The sequence below is a fragment of the Panthera onca genome, chromosome D4 (assembly GCF_046562875.1).
Source record: "Panthera onca isolate mPanOnc1 chromosome D4, mPanOnc1 haplotype 2, whole genome shotgun sequence".
Classification (NCBI taxonomy): Eukaryota; Metazoa; Chordata; class Mammalia; order Carnivora; family Felidae; genus Panthera; species Panthera onca.
Genome location: NC_138351.1, coordinates 51,914,079 through 51,939,047, shown reverse-complemented (window position 1 = coordinate 51,939,047; position 24,969 = coordinate 51,914,079). Strand labels below are relative to the sequence as shown.

Sequence of the window (24,969 nt, the reverse complement as noted above, 5' to 3'; positions counted from 1 at the left end):
GGAGAGAAAGAATTAGAGCCATTTTTGCAATCAACCTAGCATATTGGCTATTTAAATTTTCCCTGTACTGAAGGGAACTTCAGTAAAATTACAGATTTGAGGTAAATGGTAGAGAAACTGATGAAGTGATTCCACTAAAGTCTTACAAGCATGTGACCAAGTTGGAACTCAGGGTTGTGCTCTCTCAGTCAGCCAGGGTTCACTGCATTGTTCATGATACCATCTGAGCTGTGTTTTTCTCTTAGAAAATGACCATTAAGCTCACTTTTGACATATGTAAACTCACAGTGTATAGCTTCGAGATAAAGTATGCCTGAGCTAGCTTTAAGATCTCCTTACCTTTTCTTAGGCAGGAGAAATGAGATTAGGACCTCGTGGAGCTCAGCTTGGATGTATTGGAGTATATTCTTTGCTTCCAATGAGGGAAAATAACAGAGGTGTTTGGGAAGGAAAACTGCATTTTAAAGTTAGTAATACTGGCTGTCTATCTTGTAAAAACTGTATCTAGAGAGTCCAGGTTTTAAGGGGAGAGCAACAGAATGTGGGCTGTTTCTATTCTTCCTAGTCTACTTTTCTCCTTTTTGAATGTGAACCAGCATTATCTTTTCATTCTGAAAACAGTGCAGCATTTCTCAACAGGGTTTTTCGGGTTTTGGGGGCTTTTTTGTTGTTTTGTTTTTTTGGATTCGTTTGTTTTGGGGTTTTGTTTGTTTGTTTGTTTGTTTGTTTTTTCCAGCTCAGAAACATTTGTGCACACACGGATGTTTTATTATTTCAAATATTTATTTTCCAGATAAAGTAATATATGATTGTGCTGTGACATAAAAGGTTTTCAGTGGAAAGTTAGTTTGCTTCGTGCTTCTGTCCCCCAGCTCCTTCTAAGTGGGAGATACTCCTCTGGAGTTGTCCTATGTAAATATAAGTGATGTAAGTATTTGTATAAATCTGTTTATTTCTCTTAATATAAATATGAACACACTACACACACGCACTGTTTTTTACTTGTGTTAAAAAACAAAATTCAACAAGTGCGTTTGAAGATCCCATTGGCTTTATTAAATGATTCATGAATTGGGCAGCATTCCATCTAGCAAGCAGAGGGGAACTCTGCTGTGCCACATATAAGAACATTTTTTTAAATTGTTTTTCATGTTTATTTTTGTGAGAGAGAGAGACAGAGACAGACCTCAAGGAGGGGAGGGGCAGAGAGAGAGGGAGACACAGAATCCGAAGCAGGCCCCAGGCTCTAAGCTGTCAGCACAGAGCAGGATGGCAGAGCTCCAACTCAGAAACCTTGAGATCATGACATGAGCCAAAGTCGGACACCCAGGTGTCCAACTGAACCACCCAGGTGCCCAAAAGGTAGGTTTTTAAAGACAAAGAGAGGGCATTAAAAAAAAGAAGAAAGGAATAGTATTAGCAAGGAATGCATTGCTAAGGCAAAGAGAGGACATTTAAAAAAGAAGAATAGTATATTAGCAAGGAATGCATTGCTCCTCAGGGCAGCAAAAGGGGTCTATCAGGAAATTTCCATCAGCATTGACCAGGAAATGCCATGTTGACTGGTCAAGCTCCTGTGGTGGTACATCTGCAGCTAGGTATTAAGTCTTTGTTCACTGCCTTAATCTAAGTGAAGCCATTTTGGGCCTGTGGTTTTCTTTGACATTTGGTTTACTTAATAATTTACCTTTAGAGATGTCCTTATCTCTGTACATAGAGAGCTGCCTCAGTTTACTTACAAACACATAACTTTCCTAAGTATCATGCTGCTTGGTAAAATACTTCCCAGGTGCCCCTTAAATTGTTTCTCTTTGCCAGTTGACCACATGTTATTCTTGCGGACTTCCTTTCCCATATTGGTGACTTTATGTGTCCCAGATGAGTCCTGCTACCTTGATCACTCTCATGAGCTAACCAGGTATCCATCCTTTTTTTTCATGTTTCACTTTCTGGGATAGCTGGAATGTTGTCCGGGACACAGGGCTGCTCTGCCTCAGCTTTACCAATCAGGTGTAAGACTGACCATCACTAGTTCTAATAATAATACACAGAATAGTCACCTTGGACAATGTCACTTCTCAGCTTCTAACTCAGTAGGATTTTTTTGTTTTTGTTTTTTGGTACATCAGAAATACATTTCCTCAATGCTAAACAATTAATCTTACTCTGCTGGCGTTTTCAGTTAAAAACCAGACTATGACAGCTGTAGTGTCTCTGAGGCCTTCAGAAAAGATACTAAGATGTAAGAACCATTAAAGATTGATACCTTACCTTGTCCATTCTTGTGTATCCCAAAGGTATGGAAGGTGCTTGGAATGGTCCATTTTGAAGGTACCCATTTCTCCTACAGTTTTCATGGTCTGGGAGTTACAGATAAAACAAGATTTCTCAGGCTGGGACTTTTACATCTCACTGAAGTAAAATTTATGTCTGATAAGCATTTTATATACTATAACATTTAATTGTAAATTATGGTATAATGTTTCTGACCATAACTTAAGGATTAGCTAGACTCTGTGAACTGTGACAAGTTATTTGACCTGTCTGTGAATCTTTATATCAGTAAAATAAAAATAATGCTTTAGAGCTCTAAGTGTATTTTGAAGTTTAAATTAAAATACTGTGTGTAAAATTCCCACAAAGTGTCTGATACAGTAGTCAGTGGCAGCTATAACCTTAAACCAAAGCCCCATGTACCTGCTCCTACAAAAGATTTTCTCATACATTCACCCTCCAGGGCCCCTCAGCTGTTTCAAAGCTTTCCCAACCACTGGCTTTCTGTATTCCCAGGGGAATTATTTATACAGACTCTCTAGCCCATGAATCTCCATAATGCCCAGTAGTGCTCGATAAAGTACCTATTAAGGGCAAGTCAATGTCTTTGGGATTCACAACTAATCAAAAGTGTTTCATTTTGTTTGAGCTTTTGATTTTGTTTTTTTGAGGTAAGATGGCAGTACATAGATGAACAGGATTTGTCACCAGAGGGTTTGGTTTCTGGTTCTTTCATCTATTCCGTAACATTAGGCAAAATGAGTCTTCATTTCCTCATGTTTTACATGAGAATAAGAACACCTCCTTCATAAGTTTTTAACACAGTATCTTAATAAATTTGAGGAATTAGCTATGATAATATTAATAAGTACCTGACACATACCGTGTGCCTGTAAATTAATAATTTATTTCCTTAACTTCAGCCCGTGTGCTTGACACCTATTTAGTTATTTCCTTGGGATGGACATAGATTGTGTTTTATTGTAAACATTTTACTTCTCTTCTTCCATCTTGAGTTGTTATATGACCTCAAAGTGTGTAATAGATGCTAAGTAAATGATACTTTTAAATTTCTTTGAAAGCCAAAAAATACAGAGTGTAATAAAATGATTCTGATACCAACAAAGGTTGTCCTTTTTAGGGAAAATTTAATATCCCAAGCCAGACTAAAACAAATTCTTTAAGACTCTACGCTGTGAGGGCTATGAGTAGAGCCACTTCCTTTTCTGCCCTTGCTTTTCAGAATGTACTGATTCTGTTTTAATTAATAATTCATCAGATTATACTCTAAGGTCCAAGAGGGCCTAGGAAGATACGCATAATACAGTAAAATGACAGCATAATCATTGTTAGTTAATTAAAAAATGGATCCTAATCTTGAAGTGACATACAATGTCCAATTACTTGGATATGAATTTCTCAACACATGTGTCCTCTTAACTATTCTTTATTCCTTCCCCACTTTGACTTCTAGGTCAGTTCCAGGTTTTGCTGTTATTACAATTAACACTTTTCAATAAAAATTGATCACTATTGATTAATTAATATATCTGATCACCTTCTCAGGATTAGACATTCATTAGATTTGTTATGCATGTTCTTAATATAGCATCAGTATCCAAAGTTGAGGAAGAGTGAGAATACACCTCAAATTGATGACATACTTACTCTGTGCCAGGCATTGTGCCTGGCATTTCACATGTGACATTTTATTTAATCTTCATAGTTTATCCTGAAACTATAAAGAGAAGGGGACTCCAGGAAACAAAATTCCTGGCTTTTGCTTTGTAATACAAAGGAAATTTTAGAATGCGATGCATTTATTCCAATTCAATAACCAACAGTCAGGGATGATCAATCTTTTGGGAGGAGGAAGTGGCATATTTTTCTTGTAATCTAACCCCTTAGAACAAAAGCATCTTATGGAAGTAGGTTCTAAATAACATCCAGTGGCTCAGCCATATAAGATTTATCACTCCTTGGAGAACCAGACTTATTCTACAGAGTCAAAAGGGGCCAAGGCTAAGGATTATAGAGTTCCACTTGGCTATCCTGGAGCAAGTGTTCAGACTTCCTGCCTACAGGGACATGGTGCTTGCTAAAAGCATCCCCTGTTTGGGAATCTTGTTCACAGAAGATGTTTAGCAAAGCATGTGGGTTTCAGAATATAATTCTACTCTTTTTTTAAAATGTTTATTCATTTTTTGATAGAGACAGAGCATGAGTGGGGGAGGAGCAGAGAGTGAGGGAGACACAGAATCCGAAACAAGCTCTAGGCTCTGAACTGACAGCACAGGACTGGACGCAGGGCTCGAACTCAGAGTGTGAGATCATGACCTGAGCTGAAGTCGGATGCTTAACCAACTGAGCCACCCAGGCACCCCAGGTATAATCCTATTCTTGAAAGAAGGCATTGAAAACTGGAAGGTGCTTTCAATGTACTGGGGAAGCCAGCAAGGAAGGAGAAAGATAAAATGTCACAGGTAAGAACTAAGACAGAGGTTAAGCAGCTCTTCCGCTCAGGTCATGATCTCGCGGTTTGAGCACCCTGTCTTGCTCTGTGTTGACAGCTCAGAACCTGCAGCCTGCTTGGGATTCTGTTTTGTCCTCTCTCTCTGCCCCTCCCCCGCTGGCTCACACTGTGTGTGTGTGTGTGTGTGTGTGTGTGTGTGTGTGGGTGTGTGTGTCAAAAGTAAATAAAAATTTTTTAAAAGGAGGGAGTGGGGGGCACCTGGGTGGCTGGTTAAGCGTCTGCCTTCAGCTCAGGTCATGATTTCACAGTCTGTGAGTTCGAGCCCTGTTCTGGCTCTGTGATGGCAGATCAGAGCCTGGAGCCTCCTTTGGATTCTGTGTCTCCCTTTCTCCCTGACCCTCTCCTGCTCAAGCTCTGCTTCTCTCTCTCTCTCTCTCTCTCTCTCTCTCTCTCTCTCTCATATAAATAAACGTTAAAAATTTTTTTTAAAGATAAAATAAAGAAGTTAATAAAACTGAGATTAGAGACACTGAATAAGACAGGCTTCAAAAGCCCAAGTTTAGGTTTGCAAAGCTTGTTATTTGCCTATTTATCTACCGCCATTTTCAAAATGTATCTTTACAAAGCTCTACCCCAATGCCATGCCCATGGATTATAGTAAGAGGCCATCCTCCCAGCTTTGTAAGAATGAAAATGTTTTATTAAGATGGGACTCATTTCCATGCCAAGATAGACCTAGAGGTTTGCCCCTAAATCACACAATCAACAACAGGATTTTTTTTTCTAATCTGACACTTTGTAATTGTATTGAAAGTTTTGTGTTCAGTTTGGGTGCAGACTGGTTATTATAATCTTGCTGAGATGATGTAACTTTCCATTACCAATTTGAGATGAGGTCTTTCAAAATCAGCAATTAAAGGTCATGGCCCTAAAGTTTCATCTCTTTTAATAAAGTTTCAAAGGATGATTTTCTATTTCGTTTACCTTTGATGTGCTTCAAAGCCCAAGGTGACATAGGAGCACCCCCACCTGCTTCTGGCAGGAAGGCATACCTCAACAAAATGAAATTATTGAATCAGAAGATGAGAGTGTGATAGCACATGTCAAGCATAAAGATCAGATTTAATTAAGAAGGTTTCTGTGATCAAGAAGTCCAGTGTGTAATCAGAAAGCAGTACCTTAATTGATACTTGACTCCTCTCAAATTCTATTTGCATGGAAATAATAGACATTCCCTCAGCGTTTTCACTGTATATTGATTCTGTACCATTGTATACATTTGCATTAGCTACTTTTGTGTGATATGAAAAGAAAAACGTGCTTTGATAAAAAAAAATGCCTTCATTCAAAAAGAATCTATTCTGCATTACACACTCATCCAGGCCAATCTCATGCATTACTTGATTTAATCTTTACGATACCTCTCAAAAAAAAAAAAAAACAAAAAAACAGGGATTGCATTTCCCATTGTACAGAGGAGGAAACTGATGTTCAGCTTCACTGAGTAAGTCATCCAAGGTCACACAGCTAGTAAATAGTGAGTTGCAGAGCTGAGATTCAAAACAGCTCTCTTTATTTGTATAGCCTATTCTCCACTCAAAATGCCATAAAACTTCTGAGTTTTGCATTTGAAGTTGCCATGAATTACAATGGAAAAAAACGCTCTTCTTTTAAAATTCTGTTAAGTTTCTCAAGATCTACATTTGAGTGAAAACATATGATACCTGTCCTTTTCTGACTGGCTTATTTCACTCAGTATAATACCTTCCAGTTCCATCCACATTGCTGCAAATGGTATGATTTCATTCTTTCTCATTGCCAAGTAGTATTCCATTGTATATATAAACCACATCTTCTTTATCCATTCATCAGTTGGTGGACATTTAGGCTCTTTCCATAATTTGGCTGTTGTTGAGAGTGCTGCTATAAACATTGGGGTACATATGTCCCTATACATCAGCACTCCTGTATCCCTTGGGTAAATTCCTAGTAGTGCTATTGCTGGGTTGTAGGGTAGTTCTATTTTTTTTTAATTTTTTTTTGAGGAACCTCCACACTGTTTTCCAGAGTGGCTATACCAGTTTGTATTCCCACCAATAGTGCAAGAGGGTTCCCCTTTCTCCACATCCTCGCCAGTATCTCCTCATTTGTTTCCTCATTTGTTCATTTTAGCCACTCTTGAGGTGGTATTTCAGTATGGTTTTGATTTGTATTTCCCTGATGATGAGTGATGTTGACTGCTGATACATAGGGGTACATGTACCCCAATGTTTATAGCAGCACTTTCAAAAGCAGCCAAATTATGGAAAGAGCCTAAATGTCCATCAACTGACGAATGGATAAAGAAATTGTGGTTTATATACACAACGGAATACTAGTTGGCAATGAGAAAGAATGAAATCATGCCATTTGCAGGAACATGGATGGAACTGGAAGGTATTATGTTAAGTGAAATAAGTCAGTGATAGAGAGACAGATACTATATGTTTTTACTCATATTTGGATCTTGATAAACTTAACAGAAGACCATGGGGGAAGGGGAAAAAATAGTTACAAACGGAGAGTGAGGGAAGCAACCATAAGAGACTCTTAAATATAGCAATCAAACTGAAGATGGATGGGGAGAGGGGAAAATGAGTGATGGGAATTGAGGAGGGCACTTGTTAGGATGAGCACTGGGTGTTGTATGTAAGCGATGAACCATGGGAATCTACCCCCAAAACCAAGAGCATGCTTTATACACTGTATGTTAGCCAATTTGACAATAAATTACATTAAAAACAAAACAAAGCAATAGCCCCCACCCACTGCCTCATTATAGATGGTCTCTCCTTTGCTGTCCTGCAGTGTGTTCAATAAACTTCTATCTGCTTTGAAAAACTAAATAAATAAAAAATAAAATAAAATTCTGAATGTTACCATTGGGCCCAAAGAAACATTGCCATTATATATCCTCATAAAAGCCACAGCCAATTCTAAAATTGAGGCATTTTGCCCCCTATTTTATTCCCTTTTTTGAGGATTTTGCAATGGTTCACCCTAATAGGTGATTTCTTCCAAATAATTTTGTGTAAAAACTAGATAAAAAGGCCAGTGTCAAAAAAAATTTTACTGTAGTTAATCTCAACCAAAGGTGATTTGCCTCACCTCCTCTCTGAGGATATTTGATGGTGACAAATGGAAAAATGCAATTGTATCTGGTGAACAAAGGCCAGGGATGCAGCTAAATATTCTCCGATGCCTAGAATAGCCCATACAACAAAGAATTGTTTCACCCAAGATGTCAGTAGTGTTGATGTTGAAAACCCTGGTTTATAGTGTTATGCCCCATTAGTGAATCCTCCAGAAAGGAAGTTCTGGACTCAAACCAATGAAAATGCAATTTGTCTTGTGTTCCATGTGGCCCTCCCTCCCCACATAAATTTTTTTCCACTTGCTGTTGTCCAACCACTGATGACTTTTCCATTTCAGAGGTCCAAAGATGTTCTCCTCGTGGCCTCCTCCCATCCAAGCTAAAAGTATCTGCTCTAAGTTGTTTTTCTTGATTAACACTACACTTTTGATGAAATTTAAGTACCCATACTTTAAACCTTTCTTCACTTATTCCAAGATCCATGCATTCAACAAACATTTATTGACTACTATGCACCATGCTCTGTTCTAGGTTTTAAGCAGTTACAGATAGGATCCCATTACTGTATATGCTCTTGTGAAAGGGAGATAAGCAGTAAAGAAATAGACAAGATAATTGTCATACAGCGATGCTTGCTTTGAAGACAATCAAATAGGATGTTCTGATAGTAACTGGGGGAGGTAAAAGGAGTTGTCATTTAGGAGATAACATTTAAACTAAGATGCAAGTGACAGGAAGAAAACCATTTAAAAGTCTGGAAGCAAAGAATTTCAGACAAGGGAAGTAGAAAAATCCAATCAGGTGTTCAAATGAATAGAAGAAACCCATCATGCTTTGATTCTAGTGAATAAGTGAGCATAAGAGGAAAAGGGGCTGGAAAAATTATACCAGACCAGATCAGGTAGGGTTCATATGCTATGGTAGAAATTCAGATAACTTTTTATTGGAATAAAATGCCATTAGAGGATTTTAACAAGGACATGAGAAAATCTGGTGTGTCCTTTGGAAGATGACTTTGGCTATTTGAAGAATGTCCTATGGGAGGCACAAGTGGAATTGGGAGTCACAAGGATGCTTTTGGAAATGGTGGGAAATGTTGTGGGTAGCAATGAAGATCGACAGAATTGGTTGTTATCAGGAGTTACTTTAAAGATAGGGCTGATAGGGGCGCCTGGGTGGCTCAGTTGGTTAAGCAGCCGACTTCGGCTCAGGTCATGATCTCACGGTCCGTGAGTTCGAGCCCCGCGTCAGGATCTGTGCTGACAGCTCAGAGCCTGGAGCCTGTTTCAGATTCTGTGTCTCCCTCTCTCTGACCCTCCCCCGTTCATGCTCGGTCTCTCTCTGTCTCAAAAATAAATAAACGTTTAAAAAAAAAAAAGATAGGGCTGATAGACTTGATGATGAGCAGGGTGTAAGGGGAAGATAGATCAAAGGTGATACGTAAATTTTTTGACTTGGGCAACTGGATGGAGAATGATGCTATTCACTGTGATGTAGCACACTAACAACTGAACATATGAGAAAGAAATGTTTCATGGTCTGTTTGAAACTGTTATGTTTGTGACATTTAAGTAAAGTTGTCAACAATTTGAGATAGGTGAATCTGGAGATAGGAAGATCAGAGATGGAGGTGTAAATTTGGGTGTTGCCATCATGCAAATTGCATTTTAAACCTTCAAAGTGAAGGAGATAGTCTGAGAAGTGTATATATTTTGACATCTATCCTTGATAAAAAGAATTGCAAGTATCAACATGTATACAAGAGGTACCACATGGAGCAGAGGCCATCTGAAACATTATTATGCCCACTTAGTGTGCTCTAAACCAAACTGTGTGTGTGTGTGTGTGTGTGTGTGTGTGTGTGTGTGTGTTTGTAGAGTGTAAAAGAAGGTGTGGGGGGAGAGAAAGAACAAGTTGTAAAATCATGATGTAGTTTAATAAATGTAAGGTAACATGATTAGTTCTTTTAAAGTAACTGACAAGAAGAGTATCAGAAGCCTATACTATCTATAACCTACACTATACTGAAATAAAAAGAAAAGGTTTAGAATGCTTATGGAAAGGTTAACTTATGCTCATCAAGTACTTTCCAGAGTCTTTTTGATGTAGGCAGTAGAGGCCTTGCTTTTTATCATCACCTTCTTATATTGAATACACTCTTCTAAAACCCTAGTGTTTTTAACCTGCCAAGTTGTCAAATTTTGTTCGGTAAGTCATGTTTACATCCAAATGTTAGACTCTCTTTCTAGGCTATTGAGACTGTTTCAAAACTTGATTCTGCTATAAAATGTAATAATTGTCTTTCTAGTTTTTGTTACCTCTAAGTTTAATTAAAATGTTGGTCAGATGAAAACCAAGGACCTGAAAGGGTTCCCCATTTCACCAAAGGTCTCCATCTTGTTAGACAATACAGTTCACTTTGGGTAATAACAATTAGTCATGCACTAGATATTAAACACTTATTTTCATCTTTGCCTCCATTTTTTAAATACAAACTATCTAACTGAAATGTGTTCCCACTCTAAGAAGTCACTAGCAAAAGAGTCTAGAGATGTTACCCTCAAATCATTTAAGGTCAGTATGATAGAAGTTGTTGATAGAGAATATATGGGACCTCCCAGGATTGCCATTTCTTTTTTAATTGCTCACAAATGTATTTTTAATGTAGTCTATTTTAAAATAATATTTAGAAATGTCTTTAAGGTCCTTAAGGTGTTTGGAAAAGAAACTGTTCTAAGCAGTCTTTTAGTGCCTGTTCTGTTCTAGATGTGCCTCAGATGTTGCTGACAGCACTTGTACAAGCTTATCTTCAGTTGCATCTGGGAAGGAGACACATGCTTCCTGAGAGTTATGCCACCAGATTGGGCTTCAGTGTCTTCTCACTAGTGTGTGTCCCTCTCGGACTAGCTTGATCATCCTTCTCACTGGCAGAGTCAATGGACTCAAAGTAGAAGTAAAGGAGTTTGTTTTTTCTGTCAATAAATACTTCACCAGCATATTTTTAGGCAAGAGCTGTATTTATTGTGCTTTGAGTTTCGAAAAAACATGTATTTTCAGAGCCTGGGTGGCTCAGTTGGTTAAACATCTGACTCTTGGTTTCAGATCAGTTCATGATTTCACAGTTCGTGGGATCAAGCCCTGCATCGGGCTCTGCACTGACAGTGCAGAGCCTGCTTGGGATTCTCTCTCTCTCTGTCTCTGTAAATAAATAAACTTTTTTTTTAAATGTATTGTTTACCACTGCTTAACAATAACATACGTGGCAGATAAATTATAAGCCAATCCTTCTCTAGACCGCAAGCCTAATCATCAAATCAGGCCTGCCCTTTTCCTTCAAAGGAGCAGTAGGCTAGATTCCTTTGACAAAGGGAAGTAGCTACAAGGTGAACATGACTTGAGGATGCTTTCTTCCATTTTTAAATTTTTTATTTTTTTTCGGTGTTTTCTTCTTTGTTTTTGGCATCAAAGTAGAGATGTCTAAGGATCTCTAGGTAACATTGGAGTGACCATTGGTTATTAGTTTTTGCAACTGTTTGATTCAATTTAGTTGTCATTTCAATGAAAATATTCTTCCCCAGTGGTGATGAAATAGCACCCTCGTGATGTGATTCCTTCATAGCCTAAGAGTTTTTGCTTACTTTCTCTGTGAAAAAAATAAGCCTTTGGTTTTGACTCATTTAATTGATAAAAATATGGGTGAGTATAGAAGACCTTAAACAGTATTTTTCAGTAAATGAATTCATTCATGAATGAGTAAATATAGCTAATAAAATATGACAAATAAATGTCATACTTATATATAAATTCATAAGTTGTCAAGTTCCTATCACTTACTATAGGATAGTAAGTAAAATATGACCACATTTTAGTAAGGCTGACTTGAGTAGATGAAAATATATTTCATATGTGATTTTTGGAAATGAATTAATCATAGTCAATGAACTCCATCCTTTTGTTCTTAACTCTTACTCCCTTTTGAACATTTTGATTTATTAAGTTGTGGTCTGAATACTCACTCATTTATTCTACAAACAAGTAGTAAGTGTATAGCATGTAGTAGGAATGTATCTTGGTGTCCCATTGACTGTCAGTACTCTTGTGGTTTCAGAATTTTTTCTGGCCTTTTGTCAACATTGCCAAAGTGTTTCTCTCTTAGAATAGCTTACTGTGGTTCTGTATGAGATAGAAACCTCTGAGTTTCTCTGAGCTGTAAAGTCAAACTTTATTCAGACATGTAAAAAATGTTAGTGAAAAGCACCCTTAAGTGCTACCGTCGCTATATACTTCAGTGTCTTGTGTTGAAGACCAAAACAAAGGATGAAAGAACAGGCTTTAGAATTTCAATGAACTCCTTGGTTTAGCTCTTAAAAGCAGTCAGAGGAAAAAGATGGCTCACCTACAAAGAATCAGCAAGGAGTTTTTACAGGTAACTTTTCAACAGCAATTGTGGAATCCAGAAGAAAATTGTGGAATGAATCTGGAATGTGCCACAAAAGATAGCTGTCAATCTAAAATTTTAAACCCAATGGAATGCTGTTTTCAAGACCCAGGGTGAAATAAATCCAATCATAAAAAATTTTAATAACTGAAGTTTGCTAACAAAAGATCTTCACTTATGAAGAATTATTTCAGAGAGAAATAAGTGATACTGGAGAAAAATTGGAGATGAGAAAAGAAAAGTGAGCAAAGAAAATAAAATATGTTGGTAGATTTAAGCAATATCCTTTGAAAACAAACATAATAGTGTGTAATTTACAGAAGTAAAAATGAGAGAGGGGGGAAAAAAGCTGTTTAAAAGCAATATAAAGTAAGCCAGGAGGAGGTCAGTGTTAAAACATCTAAGATCCTTTTACTGTTTGAGAGGTGGTTAAAGGTACTGATTAACTTTAGACTACATTGATTTGGCATGTTGACACTTTTAATGGTATCCCCTAACAGAATGGAATTATTGTGTATACATATCAAACCAGTAGGGGAAAATATTGAGAAAAAAATTCAGTCAATCAAATGCATTTCCAATTAAAATCCTAATATAATTTTAAGATGTATACAGAAAAGCAAAGGATCAGGGAAAGCTAATTCATGAAGAAGAACAGGTAGTTCTAGTACCAGAAATCAAAAACTGATTAAGAAACAATTGTAATTAAGTGATGCCTGTCTGGCTCAGTTGGTGGAGAATGTGACTCTTGATCTCAGTGTTGTGAGTTTGAGCCCCACATTGGGTGTGGAGCCTACTTAATTAATTTTTTTTTTTATTTTTTTTAAGACATGACACAGTAGAAAGAATAGACAAATAGACCAAAGAATAATATGACAGAAAAAATACTGAAAATAAATGAGGGAAAGATGAGCCACTCAGGAGATACTCCTGAAACAATTGTTAATCCATATGAAGAAAAAAATAACTGAATATTTCCCTCTAACATAGGACACAAAAAGCAGAAATAATAAAGGAAAAATTAACAAATTTGACTACTTAAAATGGCAAACTATTCATCAAAAGATACAAAAAAATGAGAAGAGCAGCCACAAAATAGAAGGTATTTCAAGCATATAAAACCAAAAAGGAATTTGTATCCATAATATATAAAGAACTTCTTCACTAAGAAAAAGACAAGCTCCTTAAAAAACATAAAGGCAGAAGAATAAACAGGCATTTCATAGAGGAGAAAACTCAACACAGCAATAAATACATGACAACATAATTAGTCTCATTTTTAACCAAGGAAATGCAAATTAATATCACAATATGCTACTGTTACATCCACTAAGTTGGAAAAAAATTTTAAGCAGAACAAGCAGTTTTGGTGAAGCTATGAAGAAAGAACTTTCATATATTTCTAGTATCTGTGTAAATTATCCAGGAGAATTGCTGATGTGCACATTTAATGAACTAGCAATTCTTTTCATATATATATATATATATATATATATATATATATATATATATATATATATTTGCTAGAAACAGTCATATATGTACATCAGAATAAATGTACAGCATTGATTATAATAATAAAAACTGGACATAACACAAATATCCAACAGGAGAATGAAGAGATAAATTTTGGTTCAGTGTTAACTAAACATCAGTGAAGTAAATGAAACAGCCACTTACATCAACATGAATCTCATAAATGTAATGTTGAACAGAAAAAAAGTCAGGAGAATAATACATTTGCTTGGATTCTCCTTATATAAAATTCAAAAATATGCAAAACTAAACAATATTTCAGGCTCCATACATATGTATTATAACTACAAAGAAATGCCAGGGAATAGGTTCTGAATGCTGATGACCTATAAGGGGAGGGGAGGGAATGGCTACATAAGAGGATGCAATGATACATGAAATACTCTGTTTCTTAATGTAGGTCTTCTTTTAGCCCTTTTCATGCATCTTCTATAGAATACATTAAATATGATTTCATAAGTATAAAATACTCTATAATTTAAAAATTAAATTCCATGATTTAAGAAAATAAAAAGAAAAGTTAAATGACCATTCACCAGCGTTATTATTTATCCTCATATAAAATAAAACCATCAAAATGGAATGAGTGCATGACAAATCATCTTCTTTTAAAGTATATTAGAGTCACAGTGTTAATCTTTTTTCACCTGATAGATTCCTAAATTTTTCCAGAAAAAAAAAATCAAAATACAGTACATACAACTGTCATTAATTAGCCCATGTATCTGGCATTCTTATCTCCAAGCCTTAGTTTCTTTATCTGTCAACTGAGGTGATTGGATCAACAGACTTGGTAGTTTTTCCTGCAGTAAGTTTCCATTGTACTAGTCTGCTATACAGTTTGAATTACAAAATGTGGTTGTTTTGCAGGCAGCTATGTCTTTTATCACTTGTACCTGCAATGCCTAGGTAAAGTACCTGGAATACACTAGATGGTCAGATAAAGATCAGTGGAATAAAGGATTCTGGCATTATATGCTAGTGAATGTTGGGCATGCTAACATCTCATCATATCCTGGAAATCATTATAAAACAAAATGGATGGCATTACACAACCATTGCAGGGATCATGAGTAATAAAGTTTCAAAAAGATGAACCTTTCATCAATTTTAAGATAGACACTTTTCACATTTTGTCTTCTCTGAAATCAAGTTAGGTCTTAAAGTAGATGAGACCTTTTCAACTGTTGTCAGGCAGACAGCAGTTGGGATGCAGTTGTCATTGCCTGGCTATAAACAAACTAAGCAATTATTCTGGATGGTATGATAAACAACAGAATTCCCTTGATGCTTCAGTCAACAAATTATATAAGGAAAGAATGAATCCTCCTTGTCCTCTCTGAAAAGTCTCCATTGATATATTGTCATAAAATCAAGAAAATCCAACTTCAAAAATAGTAAAATGGATATCCTGATATTTCGAAGAAAATCTTGGAGATACTGTAGATAACTCTTCTAAGAAAATCTCCATCAGGGGCACCTGGCTGGCTCAGTTGGTATAGCATATGAGTCTTGATCTTGGGGTTGTAAGTGTAAGCCCTACATTGGGTGTAGAAACTACTTTAAAATAAAATCTTTTAAGAAAGAGAGAGAAAGAAAGGGGGGCGGGGAGGGAGGAAAGAAAGAAGGATGGAAGGAAGGAAGAAAATCTCCATCAAAAAATGTTCTTGATGGCACAGAAATAAAGATTGATTTGAAAAACACAGAGATAAAGAAATCAGAGTTGAAAAATAAGTCCGAAGGGTTGGATGCTAAATGTAAATAGACTTGAGTAAAACCTTAACCAATATATATGGCTTATACTTTTTATATATAAACCAGAATATATTTTTTAAAAGTTTTTCCTATCACTGGTTTAGTTGCTGATGCTATCAAGACTTAAAGGGCCAATTCCCACCCAAATTTAAATTGATTTAAAATGGCTAAATTAATTATAGAAACTTGGAGCCAGGGAGGGGCAGCAGAGAACTAACCTAAAAAGAGATTTGTCCTCTATATGAATGATTCATATATATGAACTTACGGCATCCCCACAACAAAACTGGGGCAGGCCAGGCCATTTATTTCTATCCTTATTCAACATACCAGGAAAGAGAAAGACATGGAGAAAGTAAGTGTCAAGTTTGAGGTAGCCCAGCTAAGGGGTGGCCTTTGACTTGAGCTAAGAAGGTGGGTTGGGCTTGTATTCATTCTTTTCCTTCAAATGCTGGTAAAACCTGTGAGAAGTCTGGTGGGTGATCAGGAAGAGAATTCGAGATGCGGTCTGTTGAGATCCAGATCAGCTAAGCCCAGGACTAGGATATGTGGTGAAGATGTCATGAATCAGGATGAATATATGAGCTAAGAATTCAAACCAAAGACCAAGGGAGGTTAAATACCCATCCAACATGTGATCAATGATGAACAGGAGACCAATCTGAACCAAATTCAGATATGTGCCAATGATGATATCCCAGAAGCCATGTTGTTCTATGAGTGGCCTAAAAAGCACCAAATGTACTGGTAGGGTCTCATTCCCTAGCCTTGAATATATGTTTTTAAAAAGGAAAAAAAAGAAAAGAAAAGAAAAGAAAAGAAAAGCTCCTGATACCTCAGCAATATTTGAGTGAGACAATTTGATATTGGTGAAGATAGAGATGAAATGATCAAAAGATATTTGCTGTGTTTCTACCTTACTTCCTAGCAATTAAAAAAAAAAAAACCCAAAGGGGTAGTTTCTCCTTCATTTACCAAGTGGTTATAGTTTAAAAGCTCAAGTCAGGAAATGGAATATTTCAAAACCCTAGTGGGAAGGCATATATGATTCTTCACTCCAAAGAAATTGCACTAGACCTTTTGGCCTGATAGGTGTAGTCTAGGTGAGGTATTACTTTGTGTTGTCAAGATTCATTTCTTGACTGAGCAGTCACTTCACAAAGTGAGCTCTGTGGTTGGGATTTTGAAGGCTTTTGCTTCTGCTGAAACTCAGAGGTGGGGAATGTTCTGAGGCAAACGAGTACAAACTCTACTTAATATTCTCCTGCATGGCCGCCTCTTGGGAACATCTCTGAAGAGGAAGGTCAAAAGGTGTGTCTGTAGCTGTGTTTTCTTAGGGAAGGTGGCTCTTAAAATGTAGAACAGAGAAGTCAAGCTTTCAGATCTGTCCACAGTGCATGCAAGATATCAACAGCAAATGTCAATAAATAAAAATGTTAAAATAACCCTCTCCCAGAAATCACAAGAGAAGGAAAATAAAAGGATTTAGCCTTCTTTATTACTCATTAAGTAAATCCTGCTTCATACTAGGTGACACAAGAGAGGGTATTTGTGAGTAAGCACTTAGGTGTAGAAGGATGAAGATAAGATTGGCCTTTCTTGTTCCACCGAGCCTATGTTTCACCTAGACAATTACACATATGCTTTCTGAGGACTTATGCAGCATATACTAGGATACAAATACATCGGCAGCTGAATGGTTGAAACTCATAAAGTCATTTCATGAACAATCTGTCTTGGACTCTTTTTGTTTTCACTCTGGGGTAACAAATACAATTCCAGAGTACATTTTTATATCTATGTCTATATTCATATCTGCATTTGTATTTATTCTCAGAATGAAGAGAATGCATTGCAGACAGGACTTAAACTTTAGAATTAATTGGACATGGATACATAATATAAATCCAGTTTTTATCATTCATTTATTGATTGATTCTGTGGAAGGTACACAATATCTTTGAGGCTTGATCTCCTTATCTATCAGGGAGAGTATTATAATGTATTTAAGGGAACTGAGTAAGTAACTAATCTCTGTTTGGTCTTTAGGTTAAAGGCAGTAGGCTGCCTATCTGTTCTTGCCATGGTAGCTCCCACAGACACACCTTGAGCTTTATCTCCCCTCCTTCAGGATGGCATTTATAGTATTTCTATGTTTAGAATTATCCTTTGCTAGCTCAGTCAACATTGAGCACTTAATGTATGACAATAATTGTGTTCTAGGCACTTAATAAAAGAGACAAAACCCCTTTCCTCTGGGAACTGACAGTCTAGTGGACCTGCTAGACTCTCTATTTTCCTTGCTTGCACCTCCATTCCACCTCTCCTCCAGACTTCACTTCAAGAGTTTCCCCTTAGGTGAAAGTTTTTCTGTGTTTTATTTATCACACACAATCTGTGTGTCCTCTGAAGTTCTGTACCATTTTCCTGCTTTTGCTGCGAGGTGTCTTTTTATTGTTAGCTTCCCTGTAGAGTTGTTTTGTTTGTTTGTTTTGTTTTGTTTTGTTTTGTTTTGTTTTTATGTGTCTTTCCTAACTGCTTGTTGCTGGATGGTGAAAGGTCTAGAATATATGCTTTCAGAAGGGAGGCACGATTCAGTATGTTTTATTCACCATGTGTCCCCAATAACTGTAGTGGACAAATAGCACGTTCTCTATAACTATTTTGCATGAGTGGATACCTTTATATCCCACACATTACTTTGCTTTGATATAGAGAAAGAATTGGATTTGCACTCAAAATTCCTGGATTTAAAACTAAGCTCGAGGGCCACCTGGGTGGCTCAGTCGGTTAAGCGTCCAACTTTGGCTCAGGTCATGATGTCATGGTTCATCAGTTCAAGCCCTGTGTCGTACTCTGTGCTGACAGCTCAGAGCCTGGAGCCTGCTTCAGATTCTGTGTCTCCTTCTCTCTCTGCCCTCCCCTGCTGATGCTGTGTCTCTCTCTGCCTCTCAAACCTGAACAAATGTTTAAAAAAAATTTTTTTTAAAAGCTCAAAACTGATTTTCCTTCTGAGACTCAGCTTCGTCTATAAGATGGTAATAAGATTTTTGCTTTACTCACATAACAGAATTGTTTTTGAAGATATAATAAGTGTGATATCTCTGGAAAAGAACTTGTTTGTTCACTAGTAAATGAGTACAGGTTATTACACGTAAGCCCATAATGATTACTGTTGAATGAATGAATGTATTATAGACCGAATGTGTGTATTATAGACTAATTGTATGTGTTGTATAATTTATGTGCTCCCACTAAAATTCATATGTTGAAGCTCTAATTCCCAACATGATGGGATTTAGAGATGGGGTCTTTGGAAGAGAATTAGGGTTAGATGAGGTTATGAGGGTGGAGCTTTCCTGATGGGGTTTATCCTTTATAAAAAAAGACATGAGAAATAGCTCCTCCCTCCCCCATGTCACCTCATGTGGGGCACAAACAAGACACATGAGCACATAGGGAGACAGCAGCCACCAGCAAGGTAAGAGAAAAGGGCTCAGGATAAAATCTACCTTGCCAGCCCCTTGATCTTAGGCCTCTCAGTCTCCAGAACTGTGATAAATTTCTGGGGTTTAAGCCACCCAATCTGTAGTATTCTATATGGCAGTCTGAGGTAAAGCATGCATGTGTAAGAAGGAAAAGATAGGTTTTGGTGAAGTCTGGGCAATTTAGGGATTCAATCAGAAGGTAAATAAAGGCACTCCGGAGGTGACACAGGCTTCAGCCATTTCAAAGAATTAGTTGATGCTTAAAAGTGTTGTGCTATAACTTTACTGAGTGTATTTCCTAAGATCAGCTTTCTCCTACATTCAGGGCAAAATGGAAAGAATTAAACTGTGTATTAAGAGACTGAAATCTCAGCAGGTACCTTTGGGCAAGTCACTTTAACTCTCTCACTATCTACTGTCTTATCTATAAAATGAAGATTAAAATGCCCAACATGTCTGCCTCCTGGCATGGTGGTGATGACCAAGAAAGTTTATGTGTTGATGAATGACTTATAAACTATTGTCAATAAAATGTGAGGTATTATTAGTAATAGCTTGTCATTAAAGATTCATGGTTTGTGCCACATCCTTTGTTTCTCAAAATTAACGTTCTTACCCAAGATTTACTTAGGATCTAGAAATTCCTAGCATCCTAGAATTTAATGAGGTGTTAATTTCTCAGACCACACAACAATCCTGTGGGCCATGTTTGGCAGAGAAGAAACTGTTCCACAGAGGCAAAGGAAATCGTCCAGGGTCACACAGCTTGCTGATAGCACAACTAGGTTTCCAACACACATCTAATAACTGCAGATAGGGACCTCTTTGCATTAAAGCCCAAAGATCTGAGCCCTCTTGTTTTCAAATACCATAGGTTTTATTGTCAGTGAGACCTAGTTTCTCTTATTATCACATTCAATGCAGTAATGATAATATCTGAGATTTTATGAAATCTTATACCCTTTAATGTAAATTTTGGTAAACGTACAGTATTCTTATTGGCAACTTATTTTACAGGTGCAATTTAAAAATGGGTCCCTGGAGATCAGATTGACAGGGTACCTGTGTTGCTGATGGATAATTTTTCACATGGATTTTTAAATGGCCCGTTACTACAAAATGTTTTATGCTTATAAATCATTAAAAAAAGGAGGTGTGTGATCCTGCATCTGTGGAACTTTCAGTGCTGGCATAGAATAAGAGGACTGAGGTGCATATTCCTTATCTGTACATACTAGTTATTAAGTGAGTAAGTTATTAAAAAAACAATATAGGTAGGGAGGTCTAGAGTGCATTTAAGTTTCTAAAGGAAGGATGGTGATGAGGTATAGAATTTTAAAATAGGCTTTTGAATGTAGTCTATAGAAGGCACATGGTAGAAGTTAAGAAGAAATTACTTCACTAAGCACCATTCTTTTGTAGAATAGTAACAATAGCAAGCAAAGACATTGATGACCTCAGAGAAGCATGAATAGCACATGATGGCTCAGATTATATTGACAGCCTAACCTGACTCCCAGGAATTTAGAGCAAATTTGGTATGCAGAAGCCAGATGGGTTTCTTTAAGACCCCTTCTATTTTTTAAAGATCTTGTTAAGTCAGACTTGGAGGAAGAACAGAAGATACTTTTTTTCCTGGAGTGGAATACATTTCCCTCCCTGTAAATCTTGTCATTCGATGGCAGTTCAATAAGAGGAGACTAAGCTCGGGACTTTAAGTGTAGTGTGGAAAGAGACCTGGATCATTCCTCAGGAGCATTCCTATTCTCCTAGCTAAGGTTTCCATCTAGGAAGCCCCAAAGGGGCTGACTGAGGTCATGATACAATTTTAGGACCACAAGGAGCAAGGAGACCAACTGAGAAGCTTTTCCTTTAAGCATAAGATCATGACTTCTTACTGTGATAGCTAGCCATGGTGCCACAGCATAGATCTAAATAATTGTGATTAACAAACAAATAAAAGCCAGGATTGTTGGTATTCCTTTGCCCAAGTGAAATATAAGCCAACTAGTTATATTTCTCAGACTTTGTTCTCTCCTCCTGATGACAAACATATTGAGAATCTGATATGTGCTTAGCTGATCTGATAATCAAAATTATGAAGAAAATTGAGGCTGTCCTTTGGCATCCAGTCAGTAAGTTTCATTTGCTTAAAGATTAGGTAAAATAATGTCACAGGGTGCCGGTTCTGCCACAATGAATGTCAGCAGAGGTTTTGAACAAATCTGGCTGCTGCATCCTGGTACAGGACACACCTCTCCGATATGCTGTTCTGGGTATAGAAGAAGCCGCAAAAGAACCTCTTTGGCTACTTTTATTCTGGGTAAACATACCCAAGATCTCTATCCAGAACATTACTGCACAGAACTGTGTGTGCACATGTGTATAACTGAATCAAAGTTCTTTCCTGTACCTGTGAACAATTGAGTATGACTCTGCTTAATTTTTGAGCTGCTGTCATAATTTTCTTATTCATCAGAATTAATAGTTTATCATTATAATCACTACTGTAATCATTATCATCACCACTACCAATTATGAGTCCTTTACATGAAGATAAAGGTGGGTAGTATTACTCTCATAGGTAAGGTAACTTTGGTTTAGGGACATAAAAGATGTTTACATAGGAGAATTTTGGCAAAGTCCCTGTTCAAAGTTAGGGTCTTTGGATCCAAATGGGCTTCATTTTACCATCACATCATACTGCATCCAACACATGCCGGCCCCTGGAAGACTTAAAACCTGAGGATTAATGGAGGAGTTTTGCTTCAGTTAGGAACCGCCATCTTTTTTTTTTTAATTTTTTTAATGTTTATTCATTTTGAGAGACAGAACAGAGCATGAATGGGGGAGGGACAGAGAGAGAGGGAGACAGAATCCAGAACAGGCTCCAGGCTCTGAGCTGTCAGCACAGAGCCCAATGTGGGGCTCGAACTCACTGACTGCGAGATCATGACCTGAGCTGAAGTGGGATACTCAACCGATTGAGCCACCCAGGTGCCCCCCCCCCTTTTTAAAAATAGTAACCACCATCTTTAATCTGACCACCTTGGACTTTTAGAAGATGTATAATTTGAAAATAAGAAGATACTTTAGATCATACATGTATGTAAAGGTAATAAAAACCCTACCACATCAAATATAAATCATTGCCCTTTCTATCACTCAGCTCTTAAACTTGTGTTTTTGGGTGATTGCTGCCCACCCACCATCTCATTCACAGTAACCCCTTCCTAAGCCATTCATATCCTTATTCAACAAATATTTTAGAAAGCACCTGCTTTATATCAGGCACTGCTCTAGGAGCTAAAGAAATGGCAGTGAAAGAACAAATACAAAGTCTCATCAGAATTCAGAATAAAAATGTGATGACTAAAATTGATCTTGAAACAGTGATTGGTTTATTTTACTTAGAGTCCAGAAAAACCACTAGTTTTTCTCTTTCCCAATATCACTCTGAATCAAACCACACCCACAACTGAGTCTGTGCATGTCCTGCATGCAGGGCATTATGCTAGGTTCTATGGAACTATCAGAAAAAAAGAAGTCTTGCTCTCAAGTAGCAAGAGTATGAATGCAATGTTTCCAAGAAGTGGGATTTTTCTAAGACTCTTTCTAGGATTCATTCTTTATAATATATCCATTAATGCCTTAGCAAATCACTGCTTGATAAATTCATGAAGCCCTGTGTGTCTTACACGTGTTCCATGGTGTAAGTCTTTAGGGATTAGGCATTTCCACCTGCCAGTGCCATGCCTAGCAAGATCTGATGCAAAAACTATTTCCCTAGCATGCCAATTGGCAAAGGCATGACATTAGGTTTTGTTCTGGCAAACAGATTAGCCCTCTAAGGGTTAATTAGGAAGACAGCCCCTTTCAGGGCCTAGTATTGTTTACTTCAGTCGTTTTCATGCAAACTGCCATGTTTCACTTGGGTACTAATTGTGCCTGATGGACCCATTATTTTGTAATCAGAACAGTTCCTTAGCTAGCTCTCTGGGGGTTAATTAAATGGATGAGGTAGTGCCCCGGATATTACTAGCAGACAGGACCACTTGAATTTCTCACCAACCGCCTTGGAAAAAGTCCTGTTACTATGAACAGTCGGGTTTCGCAGAACCAGTGGTGCCTTCCACAGTTGGAGTTTATTAGGTTACTGTACCAAGACAAGCCCAGCTGATCCATCACTACAGGCCTACCTGGCTTAGCCCTGTTTTGCCTCAGAGGACTTGTGCCAATGGATTCTGGAAACCCAGCCTGCATATAGGCAGCCTGTTGACTGCAGAAGATGATTCCAGCCCCAGGTTAAATATGTACACCTCATGGAAATGTCGGTGTCTTCAAGCTGAAGGCACTTAAAAGCTAGAAGAGCGGCAGTCTACCCTGAGACACTATATTAGACACAGCAAGAGACCACAATGATTGGTAAGGTGATTAGACATTGCTCTGATGTTGTTATGCCACTGCTGTGGCCAATGGGGGCTGACCTTGTAATCTGCCAGTTCTCTTCCCTTTGTGGTTTTTTTTCCCCCTACTGAATTCCTAGCTTAAGAATCTTTGTGTAAAATGATCGCACATTAGTTTTTGTCTCATGTTTTACTTTTCTTTTTTTTTTTTTTTTTTTTTGCAACAAACCCACTGGGATTTAATAACTAGTAGAGAATATTGTGTACTGAGGTGTGGATGAGGAAATGGTGAATTCTAGAGCTCAAATATCTAAGCCTTTCTGTGTTTGGGGCCATTGGAGAAGACAGCAGACCAGAAAAGGGATTTTCTTTTTCTTTTTCTTTTTTTTTTTTTTTTTATATAAGGCTTTATGCCCAGACCCACAATAGCACTTAAAATGAAGTCTTTCTGTTGCATGTAGAAATGTCCGAACTATAATCGTACGTAACTTAGGAAAATGGTCTTTTCCTAAAGTTGTCTATAGAGTTAGCTCTTACACAGTCTTTATGTCAGGACTATGGTGGTTTGCTTGTAGAAAATGTAATGTGGTGGGAAGTGCACATGATAGAGTGTGAAGACCTAAATTCAGTTCTTATTTCTTCCTTGTATTAGTTGCATGATTGGAGCATTTACTTTACTTCTAGTCTCAATTTCCTTACTTTAAAATGTGGATAATTATACTGACCTACTTTCTGCCATAGGATTATTGTAAAAATCACACGGAGCAACTGCCATATATTACATGGCCCAATTAATACTATGTAAATGAAAGACTGGCAGGATTAAAAAATATGCATAGTCCAGAAAAAAATGTTCCAAATGTATTAAGCATTAACAATCAAGTGTAATGTGTAAGCCTTAAAAACAAAAGAATCTGTAATGATGGATGACATTTTATTATATTCCTCCATTTCTATACATACAAACAAAAAAGTATGAATTGTTCCTAGCTGTATTTAGCAATTTCTATATTTTTCCAGAAACTAACCTGATACTGAGGCTTTTTGCCTTGCCTCTATGATACCTTTCTATCAGAGCAAGAAAAATGTCAGAGAAAGTTATGTCCATCTGATGTGGGTAGAAATCAATTGTAGCATTAGGAGTAAAGGTAATACTGGAAATATATTAGGCATGTGAAATGTCCAGAACAGGCAAATCTGTAGAGATAGAAAGTAGATGACTGGTTGCCAGAGTGACTGCTAATGAGTACAGGACTTTTTGGGGAATTGATGAAAGTGTGGTGATGATTGCACAACCCTATGAACACCCTAAAAACCATTGAATTGTACATTTAAAATAGGTGCATTGTATTATATGTAAATTATGTCAGTAAAGCTGTTATTCAAAAAAGTACATTTAGAAATTTTATATATATGTATATATATAATTATATATGTATAATGCATGTATGTGTGTAAGTACATAT

At 37.2% G+C, this 24,969-nt stretch overlaps 1 protein-coding gene across 10 annotated transcripts in view; it reads left to right on the top strand.

Moving 5' to 3' along the window:
• Window positions 1–24,969, top strand: part of LINGO2 (leucine rich repeat and Ig domain containing 2) — a 1,156,543-nt gene that overhangs the window by 1,029,331 nt on the left and 102,243 nt on the right. Inside the window, exon 1 of one of the 10 annotated variants that reach the window (XM_060609546.3) lies at window positions 23,189–23,522. The exons of the other annotated variants lie outside the window; for them this stretch is intronic. The gene's annotated coding sequence lies outside the window, so the exon portion shown is untranslated. Of the gene's footprint in view, window positions 1–23,188; window positions 23,523–24,969 lie in introns of those variants that run through there. 10 annotated transcript variants of the gene reach the window in all.